Genomic DNA, 20,726 nt, shown 5'->3' with positions numbered 1-20,726 from the left:
TGAGTCTGCACTGTTACCCGCTAAAATGTCACGGTTCCTACACATAATGTACATAAATAATAAACACATGTCAAAATGAAAAACACAGATACTTACAAGACCAAAAGCAGGAAAGAATTTGCTTTAACATTTGCTGTTGCTTGCTCCCCGTCTCCAACAGTTGTAAAATGCGGAAATGTTTATCGCGAGATCTGGCAACAGTGATCGAGAGCTAACGTTCAAGTCTCGCGTTGCCAGTGGTCATGTCTCAGTAGAGCCACAGTTGCCATCTAGCGGTTGAGAATTGTAAATTTTTATTTAACTTAAAATTAAATACAGTCATATATGTGTGTGGTATATAATTATAATTAATATATGGCTTGGCTATACCCTGATATATATATATATATATATATATATATATATATATATATATATATATATATATATATATAATATAATATGATATCATAGAATGTAGGATTTTGTGACAGCAAACATATGCTGTTTCAAATGTATACTTGCATATAAATGTATATTATACTTGCATATAAATGTATAAATGCAAGTATATCAAGAATCCCACAAGCTTTGTGGTCGAAAATGACTTAACACTATTTTGGTTACACTCATTGCTGGTCTGAATCAGGGCTATAGCCAAGCCGTAAAAACTAGACTATAAATTGCCTCAATTTCGCCGGGTGGACTAAAAGCAGACTGCACATAGCCTATCCAATTCAGAGCTAAATCGTGACTACATATAGACTATGTCATGAAATGCCACTTAAATCTTGTAGAAATCGTTGACATTGCGAACATGGTGAGATATCAACCATCGCAAGCACTTCCTGTCCAAAAACTACAATAAATCAGGATTGACTATAGGTGGGCTACAAACAGCCGGTCTGACTACGAGCTAAATTGTGGCTATGCACAGCCTACACAATATAACATGTCAAAGATGTGCAACCAAACACCTTGTAATCACTGTTGACTTCACTTACATGATGCAATATCATACAACTCGCAAGTTATTTTGGCAAAAACGACATGTAACCAAAGGAAAGATTATTTTGGCTAAAAGTGGGTTACACATAGCCGGACTATATCGGGTCTATAGTTAACCGAGACGGTGAAATGACGGCTATTGCTTGCTGGGTTGCGATGCTTTGCTTTAAGAAGTTCTGTGGGGCCGTTCACATATTGCGTCTTTTCCGCATGCAAGTCAGTTATTTTTTTCAAAAATTAAATCGAGCTTTGGTTCAGTATCCTTCCCCCACACCATTATGACGGTAACTCTCCAAACAAGCAAATGCCCCCCCATGTCCCGATGTGATCCGTCAGCTCCAGTCCACTAATTTGGAGCGGTTAAGGCCCGGGTATAGCCTACTTCTTTTCCCACGTTCCCCTCCGTCTCGCGCACAGTTGAGCGCGCAAATCTTTCTAAGATACTCATTTGCCCTTGAGCGCGCGGGCCAACTTTGCCCATGAGCTCGGAAAGACGCGTTCGGACGCATGCACACGCGCACCGTCCATGGTCATAAAAATTCGGCTGCGTGGACACTGTTCAGGGAGTCAAAGCTAGTCCACGGTCTAGTAAATGTTTCTTGCTTGCGCCGACTGAAAAGACATGAGACAAGAGAGACTCGGACATTGCAGTACTAAACACTGAACGGTCTGTGGGTGAATTTGGATAAAACAGTTAATCGATTTGATGCCGAGTCCGAATGCCGTTTATTCCTTCACAGTGGCATATAGTGGATGGGCATGCAGGGCTATTATTTTTTTTTATTATTATCATGCTACTTTTATTATTAAATTAATATTGCAATTAATTTGCCCCGCGATAGCGCATCACCGCATAGGGCCTAACCGACGCGCTGCGAGGACAATAAAATATTAATTAGATAGCTCCTCATTTAAAGAACAACTTGTTTAACACGAAATACTTCTCAAATTAACGAAACCTTTTTTCTCACTATGGGCCACAAGAGAAATATTAAGAAAATAAATTAGAGTCATCTCTCATCTCTAAGAGAATATGCGCCGTTATTGCAGCGTCGGATGCCAAAAACTCAAGTCAGGTTTTTACTTTGTTTCTGTAGTGAATAATTGACTGGAGTTTGAGACTTCTTCACCCACATAACTCTCACGCAAAGTTTGCACATTGGTTGTGTGATTTCCTGGCTCGTCTTCATTGGTTTAAAATGGAAATATTTTCAATATTGCAACGTGGCACTTTTCTTTATTGCTCGTAAAATGGTGGACACTGATTCACATATCATCCACGTCATTTCCCGTGATAATAAAATGAAGTGAATAAACAACAAGCTATATATATATATATATATATATATATATATATATATATATATATATATTAGAAAAAAAATAGAGGTCCACCCTATTTCACCAAGGTCCACCCACTTGAAGATTTCTGGCCTCGCCACTGGTTTAATGTAGCGAATTTGTCAATAACAACATATCTGCGGTAAAACCTAATATAATAAAAGTGCCATATAAGACAGAACATTCTCTAATATGTATAATATCAAATCTATTTATAAGTAATGTAGCAATTCATTATTTTAAACGCTTTCATGCATTTTAAACGGGCTTCACTGCGCGCTCGATCAGGTGATTCATTCATCTTCTCGCACGCGGCGGGGGAGGGGTCTGTGGTAGTGGGTGAATCCGCCATGTTTGTGTGGCCTGGAGCGGACGCGAGCAAAACAATGGATTATTTACCAAGAGATATTAATGTTTGAGGTCATTTCATTTTGTTTGAGGTCATTTCGACAACATTCTGGTAAGCATCTACGCTAATTTACATTTGTAGTATGTTTATTTAGCAGACGCTTATAAAGGAACTTGTTAACTTCACGCGTGACTGCCGCGAACGCGGCTTTGATGGCTTGTCTGAAAACTTTCGGTATGCCACTACAGCTAATAAACGGAAGAAATCTTTTTCATCTTTGATCTAAGCATTGTTATGTGGATCTCGTGTGTTTACGCTGCACTAAACTTTGACGAGCAACACTCCGATATGCAAACAAAGAGCTGAGGAAGAGGATGATGACGGTCCTGCACGAGAAAGAGCAGGTTTGTTTGTTTGTTTTTAGTTTCCACGCTCATATATATTTATATAAATGCAACTGTAATAAGCAAAAGTTGTTTTATTCCATGTTTCTTCAAGAAGGTGAGTGAAGAGGATGTTTATACTGTCATAGGTCATTGTTTTCAAATAACCTCAATGAACTCAGCATGTTAAGAAGCACAGGGAATTAGTGATTATTAACATGCCATAAATTGCTTTTAATATTTTTTCTGTTTTGTAGTAATCAAGAGAAGTGTTATCATCGCTGAAGAAATGGCAGATTTTAATCCTCAGACACCGAGCAGGTCAAGCCCTGAAGAAATAACACCATAGACAACATCTTCTCTGACTGAATTAGCAAGGAGCTGTTGGAGCCAATGAGAAAGCTGGTAAGTTTGGCACATTCAGTTAGACCATGTTACCTTTATTAATAGATACTTGTATACTATTTGCTCTTTACAGGTGGAATGTAAACCTGAGTAAACGTCGCTACTTTAATGATTAAGTTTACTGAGCGATGTAAACTGCTGTCATCCACGTCACATCATTGCTCTAACCAACGTTACCTGAAGAATCCTTTCAGCGTGGCAGATATTCGCAAGCATCTGGAGCCAACTTAAAATGTAAGTAAAGCAAAACATTTTTTTTGCTTATTTGATTTTGTAAGGATATCTTAATGAAGAAAATGTAGGGCAACATGTGTTGCTGCTTTTTGTTAAGCACACTGATCTGAGAAATGTGATTTTATTCCTACATTCATGTGAATAAACTAGCAGTAGCTTTATCTATGATTAGTAAACCTTTACAATCTGTTTACTTGCAGACTGAACTGGATGCTTACTGGAGAGTGAGCTTCAACACTTAAGGTAACTTCAGTTGAGTTGAAATGCAAGTTGCGTGATGTTTCCTCAGATAACTGGACACAGACCTGACTTTCTCTTTTCTGCATCCACTGTTGGTTATACACTTGTGTGTTTTTGGTTTTCTAGGTTTGTGCAAAGTTACTCCATATCACTGAAAACTGTATGCGTCAAGATTTCAGAGACTCTGTGTGACATTTTAAATGTTTATGATCTTCAGGTGAGTTAAAATTTGTCAACGCTTACTACCTCCATCACTGTCTTCACTGTATATAAAATAAAGTTGGCTTGCTTGTTTAACATGTTAATTTTTGCTTGATTTTGAAGGGTGTGCACGATGTCAACATGACACGCATCGTAGCCCTCCGTGCTCCTCAGTACCTGTGTAAGGAGGACCCACAATTCTTCAAGAAATGTAAGTATTCAATGCATTAACAGAATTGCTAGTATCAGTGAATGTAATGGTCTACTTTTAGTCTGCTGAGTGAAACTTACAGTTGGACCCTCTATGCTTATTTCAGGAGGCGTTGGGAGAGCCAGACATCACTGATTCTGTCATTGTGGTCAACTAAAAGAAGTCCTTCAAGCACTGCAGTTGTGATAGAAGATGATCTAATCTTCAAAAAATCTTTAATTGTACAGCTCGAGGTTTATTTTATGTATTTATTTTTTTAGCTGTTGTTGTTTTTTGGGGGGGGTTTTGAGTTAGCTTTTTTTATGTAATGAAGTCCTGCTGAGGTGCCCGATCCTGTTCCTGGAGATCTTCCTGCCTGCAGAGTTCAGCTAAGTTCTTCAGCTCATTATTTTGCTAAGTACAACAGCAAAACTTTTTCCATTTACAAATGTATTTAAAACATTAAGTTTGTCTATACTTATCCAATTTTACACACTACAATATTACTACAATACTTGTATAACAACTGCTGTTATTTTATGTAATATAGTTTTGTAATTGTTTTGTAAATAAAATGTTTTCATGCCAACCAGATCAAGTGAGTTCTTTTCAAATGGACATATAATTGCTTTTCATAATAATGTGATGTTTGGGGGGGCAGTGATTACACCAGGCATCCGGTCCGAGTGGTAAGTCTCCGGCAGGCAAGAATCTAACCAGAACTGGCCCGATTGTATTTTGCTATCTGAGAACCATCTGTGAGTGAACATAAGCAGAGTCATTGCCAGAAGTGGCACAGATCTCTATAGCCAGATTTGGGCCAGTTACAGTGAACAGGAATCGGCCCACTGCTTTACAGCCGTAACAAATATACATGTGCCAGAGCGAGCTGCGGGCCACAATCGGTTAACATGCGCCGATGCTGATTCTGAGCCGCAGGCGCCGTGGGGTAGCCGAGCTCAGGCCGATTACTATATGCTGTCTGAGTCATTATCTTTAACTCAAAATGCTAAATACAGTGTACTTCACCTTAGTATTTCATGTGATGTTAAGGATGTAGGATCAGCAGATCTTAAACAGATTCTTAAATTTGTAATCCCACAGTCCCCCCTTTGAGAGTTCTAATAATTCACTTAATACAAATTTAACCCTTCTTAAATCTCTTCTATATAGTGATTTCTACTCCATTCACCTGTGACGTAGTGATTTTTGATCACGTGTCATTTACGGTGTGGTTAAGAGTGTATCAGATGACCCCTCCCCCTTTTGTAATACGGGGCACCAGTTAAGAATACTGTCTTAATTTAAGAACACTCCAAAAGAGCTGTTCAATAATTCAGAATTAATATAAAATGGAGTTGGTCAACTGATTTATCTGAAGGATTTGTGAGAGTCTGGTCAACTAGTAGAGTCTTTGATCATCAACACAAGGAAGACACAGTTATAATAAAATCAATGAAATTTATTAAAAATAGACATGCAAGAGTAAATACCACAACGATTAATAATGAAATAATGAATATGCACTTCTAAAAGATAGTAAAATAATAATCAAAGGAGAATACTGAATTAAATCAAAGAAACTAAGAAAAGAAGTGAACACAGAATGGATAAATGCAATGCTGTTGAACTGAATATAGGATGGAAGAGAATCGTATGGGAATGCTTCTTAAGGAAGCCACCTAATGGCTCTGGTAAAATGGTGATAAATAATTGCTTATTTATCATTCACCAGATAATATCTCTATTATTTGTAACAAGCTGATCTCAAGTAACTGTTATCTAAAGAGGTTAGAAAACATATGCTGCATGTATAAACTAATGCCAAGGTCTCTAGAAAAGAGGTTTGGTAAGTTTATATTTACGTTCCACACAGTCGGGTGATCAGTCCGGTAGCAGAGACGTCTTCCACTGATGATGCAGGGTGCGTGCAGTGGGAGGGCATGGAGTTGCGATCCAGTAGTCGTGCCATGCTGGGCTGGAGGATGCTGAACTTCTGTTGCACCAAGAGGGCCCTATAGGATGAACTGGGCAGCTGGGTCAGATGAATCTTCACAGGTTCACATCTTCACACCCTTTTTGCAGCTAGAGTACAGCTGTAAGCAATGTAAAAGGTTTTGCTCGCGAAAGCTTCACCTTAACCTCTTGTAGTCTCTTTTCTCGTCAGGTCAGAAACTCAGGACGTGGAGTGTCTGTCAGTGTCTCCTTCCCCGTCGAGCTGGAAACGCAGAACAAGGGTTTGTCTACCCGGGGGACATATTTATCCCTTTCTGATGAGGAGTGAGATGTGGTGCCTTGCCAATTCTGGAGTGTGATTGGCTACTGTTATCTGAAGCAGACCCGGTGTTGCCCACCCTAGTTTGTAACTCATTTGCATAGCATAAAGTACAGTGTTAAAATAGTGTCTTTAACCTTTTACCCATGCATTATTTCTTTATCAAACCTCTTTCAAATTATTATAGGCATCATAGGGAACAGACAGACACCAAACAAGATATGAAATGGTTAAATCATCGTCCATGCATTTGTTTATCTGTTAACAGGTCTGTCCCATGACCTGTTGTTTTAACAGTCAGTAACCATTAACATAAGCTGTGCTTTGAATGAAGATGGAGTGGATGTGATGCAGTTTAGATCAAATTAAGGCCTCCAAACATAGGTATGAATGGATTTAGATAGATCTCTGTGGCCTCTCTTTATTTCAGTCACTGCTGTTCCATCCAGGGGGTCCTGAAGGAATTTTTATGGCAGTCCTTGCCTAAACCTTAGGAATGAGTTTGGTGGTTAGAGTTAATGTGTCATCCAATGAGAAGTCCTCTCCTTGGTTTGGGTGGGTGCAGAAGGTTCCCCTTCCTGCTCTGTGTCATGTCCGACATTTACATAAGTGTTGTTCTTTTACTTGAGTAAACTGTCGAGACACATATACAACATGGGTGGTAACATGTTGTATAAACTACATGATGAGACAGAAAAGCATGTTGCCTAATCGTGGATGTCTTAAAAGTCCATGGCACCTGAATAGCTGTGGAGTGTGTTCCCTGTAGAGTCCATTTCCAATGCATTTCCATGTCTTTTCCAAGTTGCTCAGATGACTCTGTCGTCATGAAGGTTGTTCATGGATATCTGAGGTGATGCTTTACATCAGGTGCTGTTTATGAGCCGTCATGGCATAGACACATACCTGCAACACAAGAAAACATAGAAACAACCACAGTTCCTCAACAAACCGACCATACCGGCGTGATGAATACGATCCTCAACTGGATGGAACTGAAATAAATACTTTGAATGTTGCGATCCTATCAGATTTATGATAGCAACCTGAATCGTAACAAAGCACTGTTCGCCAGAGGAGAACTGGCCCCCCGACTAAGCCTGGTTTCTCCCAAGGTTTTTTTTTCTCCATTTTAACACCTATTTGCCACTTGTTTGCCACCTGATGTCACCTGTTGGAGTTTGGGTTCCTTGCCGCTGTCGCCTTTGGCTTGCTTAGTTGGGGACACTTGACATTTGACTTGACATTTGATATTCAACAGTATTCTTGACATTTATTCAACAGTGCTTTGATCTGCCTGCATTGACACTATTCTTGAAGAGCTGCTGTGCAGCAAAAACTATGTACCAGTTATCAATGTAAAGCTGCTTTGATACAATCTGCATTGTAAAAAGCGCTATATAAATAAAGGTGACGACTTGACTTGACTATTATTACTGTGTGTATGTTGTTCTTTCGTATGTTGTATAGTATTAGGCATGCCTGAAAGTTGGAACTATGTGATAATGTATTTCATCTAGGTGATGTTTACTGTCAAATTACTCCTTGTTTAATGACTCACATGTTGGTGGACATTGAAATATCATAGAATGCACTGTATGTTTGTTATATTTATCAGAGTATAAATGGACACAAACCTACAAACCCAGGCAAATGAACTCACTTTCAAACAAATGAAATCCCCTGCCAGAGAATGGCACCTTTCTTTTTGGTCAAGCCAAGATTTGAAGGTGTCGACTCTCTGGAGAGTTCAAAAGCCTCCACAAAAAAATCACCCTCAGTAGAGTTTAGTTTTAGTACTTATGGACTTCTAGTTCTTCGCTCTGGTCCTGTTGGTACAACGAGGGCCACCAGGCCCAAGCCAGGCTGGTAGGCCTCCATTTCACTTCAAGCCATGCACAACTGCAGCGACCACAAAAGAGTCAAATTAACAGCGCAAAGTTTGTTTTCATTTTCTTCATCAATGCCGAAGATGTTGATTAAAACTTCCACACCAGCGGACCAAACCATCAAGGATTTTCTCATGAGCCTGCAGATCCGGACAGCTAAGGCATTTGCAAGTATCGTTTGAACACTAAATGGCAATTTAGTATTAAGACTGTGAACCCCTTTTAACAAAGGTGCTTTATAGTATTGAAACTGATGGTTCGTCCAGCAATTGTTAATTTACTCTTTCCATTGTTTCATTCCCCTGTTATGATATGGTTCAAATTCATTTTCCACTCTCTCACTGCGTGAATGGTATGTTTGTGTTTGTTAGTTTAGTTATGTGTTTGTGATGTAGTTAAATAAAACTTGTGTGCACACTCTTGCGAGTTGATTCTGGTCTGCTTATAAAACCAATGTCCCTGATAACGAATCGATCACAGCTACATGCTAAGAAAGCGATACTCTATGGTGTTGGGGATAAACAGTTTAGGACCCTTGAAACCAGATATGTTGAATAAAGACCTGGAGTCAAAGTTTTAAAAAAATAAATTGAAGAAAAATTTAATGAAGAATAGTTTGCAGTTTCATCAGCAGAAGCCAGCTTCAAGTCTCCCAAGGAGTTCGTAGGCTGCTCTGCGTACATTCACATTTCCACAACAATTATACTCTAACAGAGTCAACTAACTATGTCATTACTTCAGGTTGAATGATTCTGATTGGCTAAGAAAAATAGACAAGATTAGAAATTTTCCATACGTGGACAGATAGTAAGAAGCATATCTCCCTTTGTCACGGTGATGATGAGGGGGACCCTGGATTTAGGTACCAGATGTCCTTTTGGGGTCATGACATGGTGTCTGCTGGTCTCAAGCAGAATGCCAGTTGTCCGGTACAAAGGGACCTGCACAAAACACTTAGCACACATACACGATTCACAGCTTCTTCAAGGCTGAAGTTGATCTGAGATCTGCTCTGAGCAGGAAACTTTCCCACAACATACTGATAACATGTTCTTTTCTCTCAGTGAGAGGTACAGAGGAAAATAGATGCTTTAACATACATTGAAGAAGTCATTCAAATATTTTAACAGAAATATAAATGTTGATTAATAACTTAAAAGATATATATTGAAGCGGAAGTGGATTCCAGAATCCACCCCTTCAGTCCCCCCTTAAAAGGCCGATGTGAAGTCTTAAACACCACATCTGGTCTTAATAATTTAGGCCGCTTCAAAATTTAACATTGCTCACCCATGCTCCCCTGGCATGTTACAATTGTATAAAATAGACAGTAGGTTTTCCCTCGAAAGGCTTAACTAGAACAGAATATTCTACAGAGCACATAGTGCATTATTGACCCTCAGTTCTTACACATAGTCATCTTTACATCAATCTTTGTGATTTGGTTTATCATCAAATTCCTTGACTACAAAGCAAATACATATTTATTCTCTGGAAGCCGGGCTAAATGAGCAAGCACTGTTACTGCATTCCTGGCATGGGCCAGACCCTCAGTCACTCCTCAGATTCTAAATACAGACATTGCCTGTAATCATAAACACCAGGATCTATACACTGGTTTTTAGAAAAATATAATTTCCTATTCATTATATATTACAAGGTGATGAATCATAAATCCACTCCTTTCACTATACCCTTATAGATAATTTTTAAGATTAAAAACAAAATTGTGGTCTAATTCAAAATGAACAACAACAACGACAAAAATAAATAAATAAATAAAATAAAATAAATAACTAAGACCCATCATAATCCATCTAATTATTTTAAGTTTCTTAAATCATTGTTCAGTTTACAGTCTATAGACATAGCATGTATCACCTTAATTGTAGAACATCTTTTAAATCTCTTTTTTTAAACACCTTTAAAAATAGAAATAAAAGAAAACAAATTTACATGACCATAACCATTTCAATTATCCTTTTCAATAAAACATAGAATTGTTACTTTTACTTAATAATCCTTTTGTTAAGATTTCTTTTCACAACAGATCCATTGTAGCCCACAAAAAAATAAACAATATAAATAAAAATAAACATAAACCTAAACCTTTGAATTTTAAAACATTTCATTAAAAACCTTTCATCAAAATGAAATAATCATCAAAACATATAAATTTAGTTAGAGTAACAATTTCTTTGTCTTAACTGATATCTTTATCATGACATTCACTGTTAATAATACTCAATACCTAATTATTATTAATCTGAAACTCAATTTTCACAACATTTCACAGTATTGAGACTGTCAAAAGTACAGCATTCAAAATAATTTAATAATAATTAAAGTCCTTTAAAGTCAGTTTTAAACTCAAGTTTCTTGTCAATTATAACTGCATAGGCTGACCAAAATCTTAATGACCAAAATCTTAACCCTCTTCTTTGCCAGGGATCTTTTTCATTATTACTCACTGCACCAAAATTGTCAAACAAAAACACAAACGGACAGATTTTCTTCCATAACACTTATAAATTATACAAATTTGTACTATAAGACATTATCAATTTCTTTAAAGCTGTTTTTGAAACAGTTTCTCTTTTTTTTTCATCATAATAATTTCAACTGCTTATAATTTTGTCACTCTATCCCATCAAATTGTTAGTCTGCAGATCTAAAAATATATTATTGTTACTGTCTCAGTCCCACTTATCTCTACTGTGTTTCAGAAACCAAAGTATTATTTTACTCAAATCTCAACCCCTAGGTTACACGGATAGCCTTATAGTTTCTTTCACCTTCAACCCTTATTACATATATTATATTTCTCTAGGCATCTAATGTCATGCATCCATTTAATGGATGAAAATAAAATAAATAAATAAATAAATAAATAAATAAATAAATAATAAATAAAACTTTTATCAATTATATTCACTCCTCCTTTGTTTGTTTGCCCACCGACCTTCCATAAATTTGAGGGGTTTCTCTGGATAATTTACTAGTGACTTAGCCAATGTGTCACTTTGTCTCAGCCGTCAAATCTTATAACATTTACGTTTATCATTCTAATCAAACAAAGAAGACAGTGTTTAAATTTAGACCCTCAGTTGAATTTAGACAAGGGTTTTTAACCCATGGACGGCAATCTTCAATTCCACAATTCCAATTTATATAAATGTTCTTAAAAAAACTAATCCAGATAATAATTAAAATCAACATCATAAATGACAAAAGTCATAATTACCATTAGCGGACAGAGCTGGATATCCAATCCACTTAAAGTTCGTCCCATGTTCTGTATCATCTTTTCATAAGATTCAATCCGAAATATCGGCTTGTCAAAATTTGTCGTTTCACTTAACCCATCTGTAATGATAAAACACTCATTCCAGAGGTTAATGACATACACACACTGAGGACAGATTATTTCCCCAAACTAACACATACAAAACACAAGTTCAGTCACCCTCACACACACTAGACACATGAATATGAACCGCTCATTGTCAATGTTTGCTTTTGGTTTTAAATCTAAAAACATATTTGAACTTAACATTTTTCCTGTAGGTTTTACTCTTATTAAGTTTCAAAGCATGTCTCTTCACTATAATTTGTTTTTAGAAATGTCAGCTGGGTTGTTTTGGTTCTAATCTCATTGTTTTATTTAAGCTTTATCAGGCTGATAACAGACAGACAGAGTTTCATCCTTTTCCTCACTCAAGCAGTCTCTCTCCTTTCTGCGCAAATAATCTTTTCAACAGAATCACAAGTCTGTAACTTAGACAGAATTTAATATTAAGTTATTATATAGAACCCTTGGTCATTCACAAAGGTTAAAGTGTAAATGTTCAACTTTCAAATAAAGACCATTACCACCATCTAAAATGTTATGCTAGTAGCCATTTTTGAGGTTATTTTTAGTTTAAATGCTTAATGCACTTATCTGTCTCCTGAATCTTCAAAATCAGTGTTCATCTTTAACCACCACCATGTTTACAAATTATCCTCTGCCATGTCCAATGACCTGCAGGAGTAAAAACTATAATACAGACACATTAGTTCAAAATCAACACAGCCTCATTGATTTAGTGATTCATAGTACTGTTGAATCTAAAACTTCTATACAGTTCTTGCCAATAGGGCAACCAACATTATGTTACTAAACTTTACTCTGGTCTCCCCAGAAATTAAGGACAATCACCTCATGGTCTCAGTCGGCTCTTGAAAGCTCATTCCCATCAGCTCTTTATCAATAATCTTCTTCTCCTCAGGGTCTTGTCCCCTGGCATAGGTCCATCAAGTTGTGGGCTTGTCACAATGAAAAACAAGCCATCCAAAGAATGCGGTTTCTGGTGAGTGGTATAGAGGAGCATTTTCGGGGCAGACTGTTGTCCTTTTCACAGGTCATCCCCCCTTAATGATGCTGCTGGCCTTACAGACATCTGCTCCACTCTCATACCCATCTCACATAAACACCTCCCATCAGGGTAGATGTCCAGTGGCGTCGGTAACCCCCTGCCTTAGGTTGTCCTCTGTCTGGCCAAAGAGGATCTTACCCGTCATTGAGAAATCACCTCGTGCACACTGGTACCCGCTCTTTCCCATCATGAAATCTTTGACAGTTTTCTTCAACAGAATCAGGTGTTTTCTGGAGCTAAGGGAAGTTGCATTCAAGAGCCACCAGAGCCATTGGACTGCCTAATAGTGTTAAAACATGGAGACAGGTTAATGACAGCAGTATTTAATCACTGAAATCATTTGACTGTGCATTCTCTCAGCAGCAACATATCAGTGCTGAGATTATACTCAGGTAAATTTAATTCTCACAACTGTCCATTCAGTGTAGTGTTCTGCTACATCTGTAACCGGAGCCATCGGCCCTGCACATGGTGGTGACAAAGATCAGACAAAAAGTTACTGGTCATAGAAAAAATTCATCAAAATAGTCACTTCTATCATTCAAGGTCTGTATTACCATTTTAAAGACCTTTTGATTTCCTCATTGAGTTTTACTTTAACACATTTAACAACAAAATGTAACTAATTTAACAACAACCTCTTTATGGCAATAATTTCTTTTAACATCTCTGTGTCTATGATTTTCAGCTGAGACACTGTGCTTCACTATAAATAGCTTATCACTTATGACACAAGCTCAGATAGCAGCTTTTAGCTGACTTTGAATGAGAGAGAGACTCTGAGGATTTCAGGGCTGATACGCAGCCTTTTTATAACTTTTAACATCAAACTTTACTTATTGTCTTTTAACTCTGGACCAGCTTAAGACTTTGCCAGAATTGACATTCATTTTCAAATAATCATAATTTTTATATTTGTCTTTCACCCATATATTAGGAAACTTAGACATTACAAACATCTGATCAGGTTGAGTCTCTGTGACACTGGCAGTCTATTATTATAGATTTCCCTTCAAGAGGAGTTCCTTAAGACTACAATCTTTTGACCTTATTGTTATCTCTTGTTATTCAATTTCACAAGCTCATTCTCAGACAGAGTGGAAGTCTCTCTCTTTTTTTTTTTTTGTCTGTTTCTTTCTTTTCTTTCTTTTGTTTACAATATTTTATAGTATGGCCAAGTTTCCCACACTGTCTACACTTTTTAGGTGGGTTTTTACAATTACGGGTGAGATGGCCCTGCTCACCACAATTAAAACACTCCTTGTCATTTTTATCACATTGGGTAATCAAACTGATCCCATGAATAAGCACAAACAGCTCAAAATGTGAATTTTTCTGGTTCTTTCTTGGTTTGTAGCCAGTCAAGTTGTTGTTTAACTTTCCAATCATAATCAAACCCCTGGCTAACCATTTTCTTAATTAGTTCAACAAATTTCTTTGAAGTGAGAGCTTCAGAGCAGAGCTGCTTACAGCGTTTACTCTCTTCTGTCTCATTAACTGTATCTGGACTGATCAAGTTTCTCAATTCATCGGCCATATTTTAGTCAAAGTTAATACTCACCTGAAAGAGATGGAGGCAGCGATCTTTGAAAAACACAGCTTTGGCTTCTGCTTGATGAAACTGCAAAGTATACTCCAAAATCACAGTTACATACTGGTCCAAGCCAATTAGGGTCACAATTTTATTTTCGTCGGGATCGTTCCTGATGCATCCTTGACCAACCAACCCTATCGCTATCTCTATTTCGTCGTATTTAACTAAAAGCTTAATTCTATTCCTGACTACCTGAATCTCTAAGCTCGGGGCGCCCCTGTCTGGAATGGGAGTCAGAGAGCTTTGGTTCGTGAGACACACTAGTAGTAACTTCTTTACAACCCCTTAATGGGGAGTGTAGTATCCCCACACTGTCTGCCTCTTATGGCTTCCAGTGTCTTTATCAACCCTTTAATAGAGTATAGTATCCCAGCTTACTAGTGTCTTTCCTCCCACTTAATGGGGTGGGGTATCCACCACACTGTTTGCCTCTGATGGCTTTCAGTGTTTTCCAACTCCTTAATGGAGTGTAGTTTTCACCAACCGTCTGCCTCTGATGGCTTTCGGTAATACACCAGCCTGTATTCAAAGACCTGGTGTCCTACACTCACGTCTCAGTGCGTAACCACCATCTCACTTCCCAATTCTCTCAACTCTTTCAACCAGACAGCCCTAACCAATAAATAAATAAATCTTCCTACCTTGTTTGTTGGTTAGTCAGGGATGTCACCAAAGAATGATTGCTTGCAATTCCTCCACCATAAACTGTTGGGGATAAACAGTTTAGGACCCTTGAGACCAGATATGTTGAATAAAGTCCCGGAGTCAAAGTTTAAAAAAAATTTATAAATTGAAGAAAAATTTAATGAAGAATTGTTTGTAGTTTCATCAGCAGAAGCCAGCTTCAAGTCTCCCAAGGAGTTTGTAGGCTGCTCTGCGTACATTCACATTTCCACAACAATTATACTCTAACAGAGTCAACTAACTATGTCATTACTTCAGGTTGAATGATTCTGATTGGCTAAGAAAAATAGACAATATTAGAAATTTTCCACACATGGACAGATAGTAAGAAGCATATCTCCCTTTGTCACGGTGATGACGAGGGGGACCCTGGATTTAGGTACCAGATGTCCTTTTGGGGTCATGACATGGTGTCTGCTGGTCTCAAGCAGAATGCCAGTTTTCCAGTACAAAGGGTTTGTAGCTTATATTATACTTATATTACTTATACTTATATTATATAGTAAGAATATCCTGGAAGATTCAGGAGAATTCCTGGTGGGCCACTGATAAAATTGTTACTACCTTGAAAGTCGAAACAGATAACGATGTTTCTTTTGATAATTGATGATAATGGGGCTCTGCTCTGGTCCAGGTTAGCGGCATGTGCGCGACCAAGTGTAGCAGTGACAGTGTAGCTGCACAGCCCCCTCTGTTGGTGAATACAATCACTACACGATTGCTCCGATAACCAACAGGCTGCTGTATGTTGGTCAGGTTTTTTACATTGTATTTGCGGGTTATTTTGAACAAGCTATAAAATGGAGACATTTCCAGGGACAGCTCCAGTCGGGGACAGAGCACCAAAAAACTACGTTCACAACCCACTGTTAATTTTAACAGAAAATAGGCCTACTGTATAAGGGAGCATGGCAGAAGGCGTGTCTGTAATCACTAAAAGTTTGTCATATCTCACAAAGTTTTGTTATAATAAATGAAGAATCTCCTATTGAATCTCCTATTTATATAATGTCTAAATGTCTTTGTTTTTATGAGAGAATTTGCAATCGTGCAAACTCATCCACTCAGTCCACTCACTACTCAAAACGCCGGTGTTTTTGTTCAGTGATATGCCGCTCTAGGTTGGGGCGGGGTTTGGTACTCAGTAGAATGAGATAACTTTGGTTCTTCCCTGGGCTCCTCACTGGTCTGTGTGTCCTATTCTCTCCCTGTAGTTAATTTGCAAACTTTACTGTGCTACTTCTCCATCTTCCAACGAAACATCAGTCATAGCAGATATCATAACCCATAGAGGATGGATAAGTGACTGAAGTGTGCTGTAGCATAACATTTAAGGCTGTGAGTGTACTTAACCAGTGTCCCTCAAATGGTGGAAGTGACAGTCAACTTTCTTTTGTTCAAAATGAGTCTTTCAGCTTTCTTTTAATTACTGGGGAAATTAAGCACTCACAACCCAAATGGTTAGCATGTCAGCAAGCTGTTGCTCCAAGAGTTTGGAGTAGAGGGGAGGGGCAGTGTCAGTGTAGCAAGTAGACTAAGTAGGAGCTGAGTAAAGCTGTTAATTTCTCTTAATGTCTTTTTGTTTTTCCTACACTCTTTCATCCTATGTCCAGGTTTACGACAGTAATGACAACTGCCCTTTCTCTTAGGACATTTATGTTTCTGTTGATTCTCTGTGTTGACCTTAAAGGATGCTGCTGCAATCTTTACTCTTGCCTTGACATCAGAGTCTCTTTCCCAAGTAGCTAACCTATCTAACCTAAGTTGTTTTGCAGGGTTCCATTGGTCCATGTGAGGTCTGTATTCTGATAAAAGCCCATCAAACCACATGCAGACTGTTTTATGGTGTGCCTCTAAGCATCTTTACCTTATTTTTATTATTCTCAGGTTAGGTAAGAAAGTCAAATCTGATCTAAATAATAAGCATTTTAAAATACTTACAATCAGACAGAAGACTTCTCTGTTGTCTGTTCAGGCTCAACGACTTAAATTAATGCCACATGAGGCCTAGTTTAGTTATAAAGTTATGTTCATTTATTTATTACATTAGTATTTCTAGCATTACATATATTCTACAAACATTCTATACAAGTAATTAAATAAAGTATAAGTATCAAAAAGTTCTTCACTCAAGGCAATATCAGCGATGGAGGCATCATCAGCGTTGGATCTGGTGTCGGAGAAGCAGCCTCAGGTGCGAAGCAGCCCCTCCTGTTCTTTTCTCGTTCCAGCCTTTTATAGACTATCTGACCTCTTGAGGTCATCTTCTTTGGAATTCCCCTCATCTGAGTCTATATATACAGGCTTGCCTCTTTGTTCTTGGACTCTTCTCCTCTGCTGTGTCCTGCGCTTCTGATCAAGACATCCTTCAACGGTAATGACTGCCTTTCTTACTAATACATGTTATATCTGTACTGTTCTACTAGCATGCTTTATTAAAATCTTAAAACAACTATTGCAGTGTCTTCCTTTATAAACATATTCTTAATAAATCTTTACAACAATAGTGTTTTGTCTCTTTTTTTTTATAAACTACATTCTTATTAAAGTACTTTTACAATAACAGTTGTCTTGTCTTCTTTAATGAGCTATTATCTTATTAAACACTTTTATAAAAAACCCATTTGTCTCGTTTTCCTCAATAAACAGTTATACAAATTATCATGCATTTTTTCACTGTTTACACACAAACAAGTTATCGAACATATCTCTTACAGCTGTCCTTCATAAACAGCTATCTTCTTTTCACTGTTTACACACAAACAAGTTATCGAACATATCTCTTACAGCTGTCCTTCATAAACAGCTATCTTCTTTTTACTGTTTACACACAAACAAGTTATTGAACATATCTCTTACAGCCATCTTTCATAAACAGCTAACATCTGCTTTTTCCTCTTTTTTCTTTATCTTCAAACCACAGCTGTGCTGTCATTACCACTACCCATAAATCACCTACCTCAACAAATGCCTCCTCCTCTTAAATCTCAGTTGTGTTGTCATTATTATTCTTTATAAGCAGAAGAGGTACAAGTAGCATAGAAAAGTTGCATTCTCTAATGAAGCAGGGTGTGGCTGATATCAACAGGACCAGTGGTCCATTATCCTGTAGCACCTTCTCCGGAGTGTCAGCTATTCCACTGTATGCTGCAGCTGACTGACAAAATCTTTCAGTGTACTCACTTACAGTTTCATCCTTCTTCTGTACACAACTAGTTATCTTTGACCAGTCCACCTTTGGTCCAACAAGGTTCTGTAACACTCTCAGAACTCCTTCTCTCAGTTTGCCTTTGCTGGAATGCTGAAACTCAGAATTATTTACAGCCCTTCGAAATCATTGATTTCTGACTCTGTCAAGATTTGTGATATTGGGTGACTTCAGCTAGGGACATATCATAGAGCTTCATTTTTCTGGACAACTCTCTCCTAAACTAGAAAAATTTCTATGCACTGATGGCAAATTATGTCTTCAGGACCTAGAGCGGTACTGACTGTTTGTAACTGCAGTATGGGGGTAATAAATGGAACAGCTTGAACCCCTTTTACCCTACTCTGAGTCTTTTGTCTCACTCCACACACTTCAACTGCATTTACATCTTTATCCATGAATCCAGTATACTTTCTATACATAGTCAGAGACTCACTCTGATGTTACTTTACCAATACACAAGCCCATGTACTGAACATCCCAGACAGCAACATAGTGTCGGTCCAGATCAGCAACATAGTGTCGGTCCAGATATTTCTGTCAAATTAGTCCTCAATCGTTAACTTTTTACACATACAAATTGACTGCATACTGATCTAACATCTGATGGAGTCAATGTTAATGTATAGAAAGTTAATGACTGAGGACTAATTTGCCAGAAATATGTCCATTAGGTCAAATATGCAGTACTGAACTTTCAAAACATTCCAGTTGCCTCCACCTGATGTTAGATCAGTACAGACAATAGTTCATAATTGGCTGATTGACCATAATTCTAACCAAACAGTATTTGATATTGAACGTTTTACATATACTCATTGAAGCCTTCTGATGTCAAATCACACTGACAGTACAAATTTGACATGAACATATTTCTGGCCCAAGAGTCCACGGTCATGAACTTTCTATACAGACTCATTGACTCCTTCTGATGTTATATCAGAAGAACAGTAGTCCATGTGTATGGACTACTTAACCCACAGTGAAATGAAGAGATAACATACACACTGTTTCCTTGCATTGTGTACAAAAACACTGATCTAACATCATAATAAACATAATTTTTTTTTTCTGTCCCAAGAGTCCTCGATCATGTTTGAACTCCTGAATATATTTCTGGAAAATTAGTCCTTGATCATGAACTTTTTATACATACAAATTGACTGATGACTGATTAGCCATGTATTGCTTACTTGACATAATGGGAATATTTCTGGCCAAAGAGTACTCGATCTTGAACTTTTCATACATAAATATTGATATTTATACATAAATATCCCTTTGATGATAAGTCAACCATTGAGTACCTAATGGACATATTTCTGGCAAATCAGTCCTCGGTCATGAACTTTCTATGCATTCTCATTGACTCCATCTGATCAATACAGACAGTAGTCCATATGTGGCTGTCAGAACATATTTCTTAGCAAACAGTATTTAATATTGAACTTTTTACATGTACTTACTGAAGCCTGCTAATGTCACATCAGACAGACGATAGTGCAAATTTGACATAATGAACATATTTCTGGCACAAGAATACTCAGTCCTGAACTTTCCGTATATATTCAGTGACTCCTCATATTACAACAGTAGTCAATATAAGACCTACTTAAATTTTTTTGTCCCAAGAGTCCTTGATCATGAACTTTCTATATATATTCATTGCCTCAATATGATGATACTTCAGCCATAAATACGTTTGACCTTCTGAACATATTTCCGGAAAATTAGCTCTCAATCATGAATTTTTTTACACATTGAAATGTTCTGATGATACATCAAACATACATAAGGTATTGCATATTTGACCTAATGGACATATTTCCGGCAAATTAGTCCTCAATCATGAACTTTCTAAACATACTTATTGACTCCATCTCATGTTAGATCATTCAGACAGTAGTCCATATTAGACCTAGCAGACTGGCCAAAGGGGACTTTTTATACATTACTATTGACTCCTTCTGATGATATGTTAGCCATAGAGTATTGCATATTTTGACCTAATGGATATATTTCTGGCCTAAGATTATTTGAATCTGAACTTTTTATACAAATGTATAAAATTCATTCCTATTCATTCCTTCTGATGTTACTTCAACCATACAGAACTGACTCCTTTTGATGATAGGTCAGCCATAGCGTATATTTGACATAATGGTCTGGCAAATTAGTCCTCAGTCATGAAATTTCTATACATACCCATTGACTCCATCTGATGTTAGATCAGTACAGACAGTAGTCCATATTTGGCTGACAGAACATATTTCTTAGCAAACGGTAATTGATATTGAACATTTTCACATATACTTATTGAAGCCTTCT

General features: G+C 37.5%; 1 long non-coding RNA gene across 2 annotated transcripts; it reads left to right on the top strand.

Annotated features, from left to right (window-relative positions):
- Positions 1 to 462: 462 nt before the first annotated feature.
- LOC125275822 lies at positions 463 to 7,597 on the top strand. 2 transcript variants are annotated; one of them, XR_007186519.1, is made up of 9 exons: positions 463 to 2,788; positions 2,965 to 3,081; positions 3,318 to 3,465; positions 3,539 to 3,699; positions 3,900 to 3,942; positions 4,066 to 4,156; positions 4,264 to 4,351; positions 4,458 to 6,388; positions 6,498 to 7,596. It is a non-coding gene; the product is annotated as an uncharacterized LOC125275822 (long non-coding RNA). The 2 variants fall into 2 exon arrangements; XR_007186518.1 differs by having other exon boundaries at positions 3,318 to 3,699; positions 6,498 to 7,597.
- Positions 7,598 to 20,726: the final 13,129 nt, after the last annotated feature.

This window comes from Megalobrama amblycephala, linkage group LG9 (assembly GCF_018812025.1).
Source record: "Megalobrama amblycephala isolate DHTTF-2021 linkage group LG9, ASM1881202v1, whole genome shotgun sequence".
Taxonomy (NCBI): Eukaryota; Metazoa; Chordata; class Actinopteri; order Cypriniformes; family Xenocyprididae; genus Megalobrama; species Megalobrama amblycephala.
Note: the sequence above shows the minus strand (reverse complement) of the source record. Positions and strands in the feature narration are given on the sequence as shown.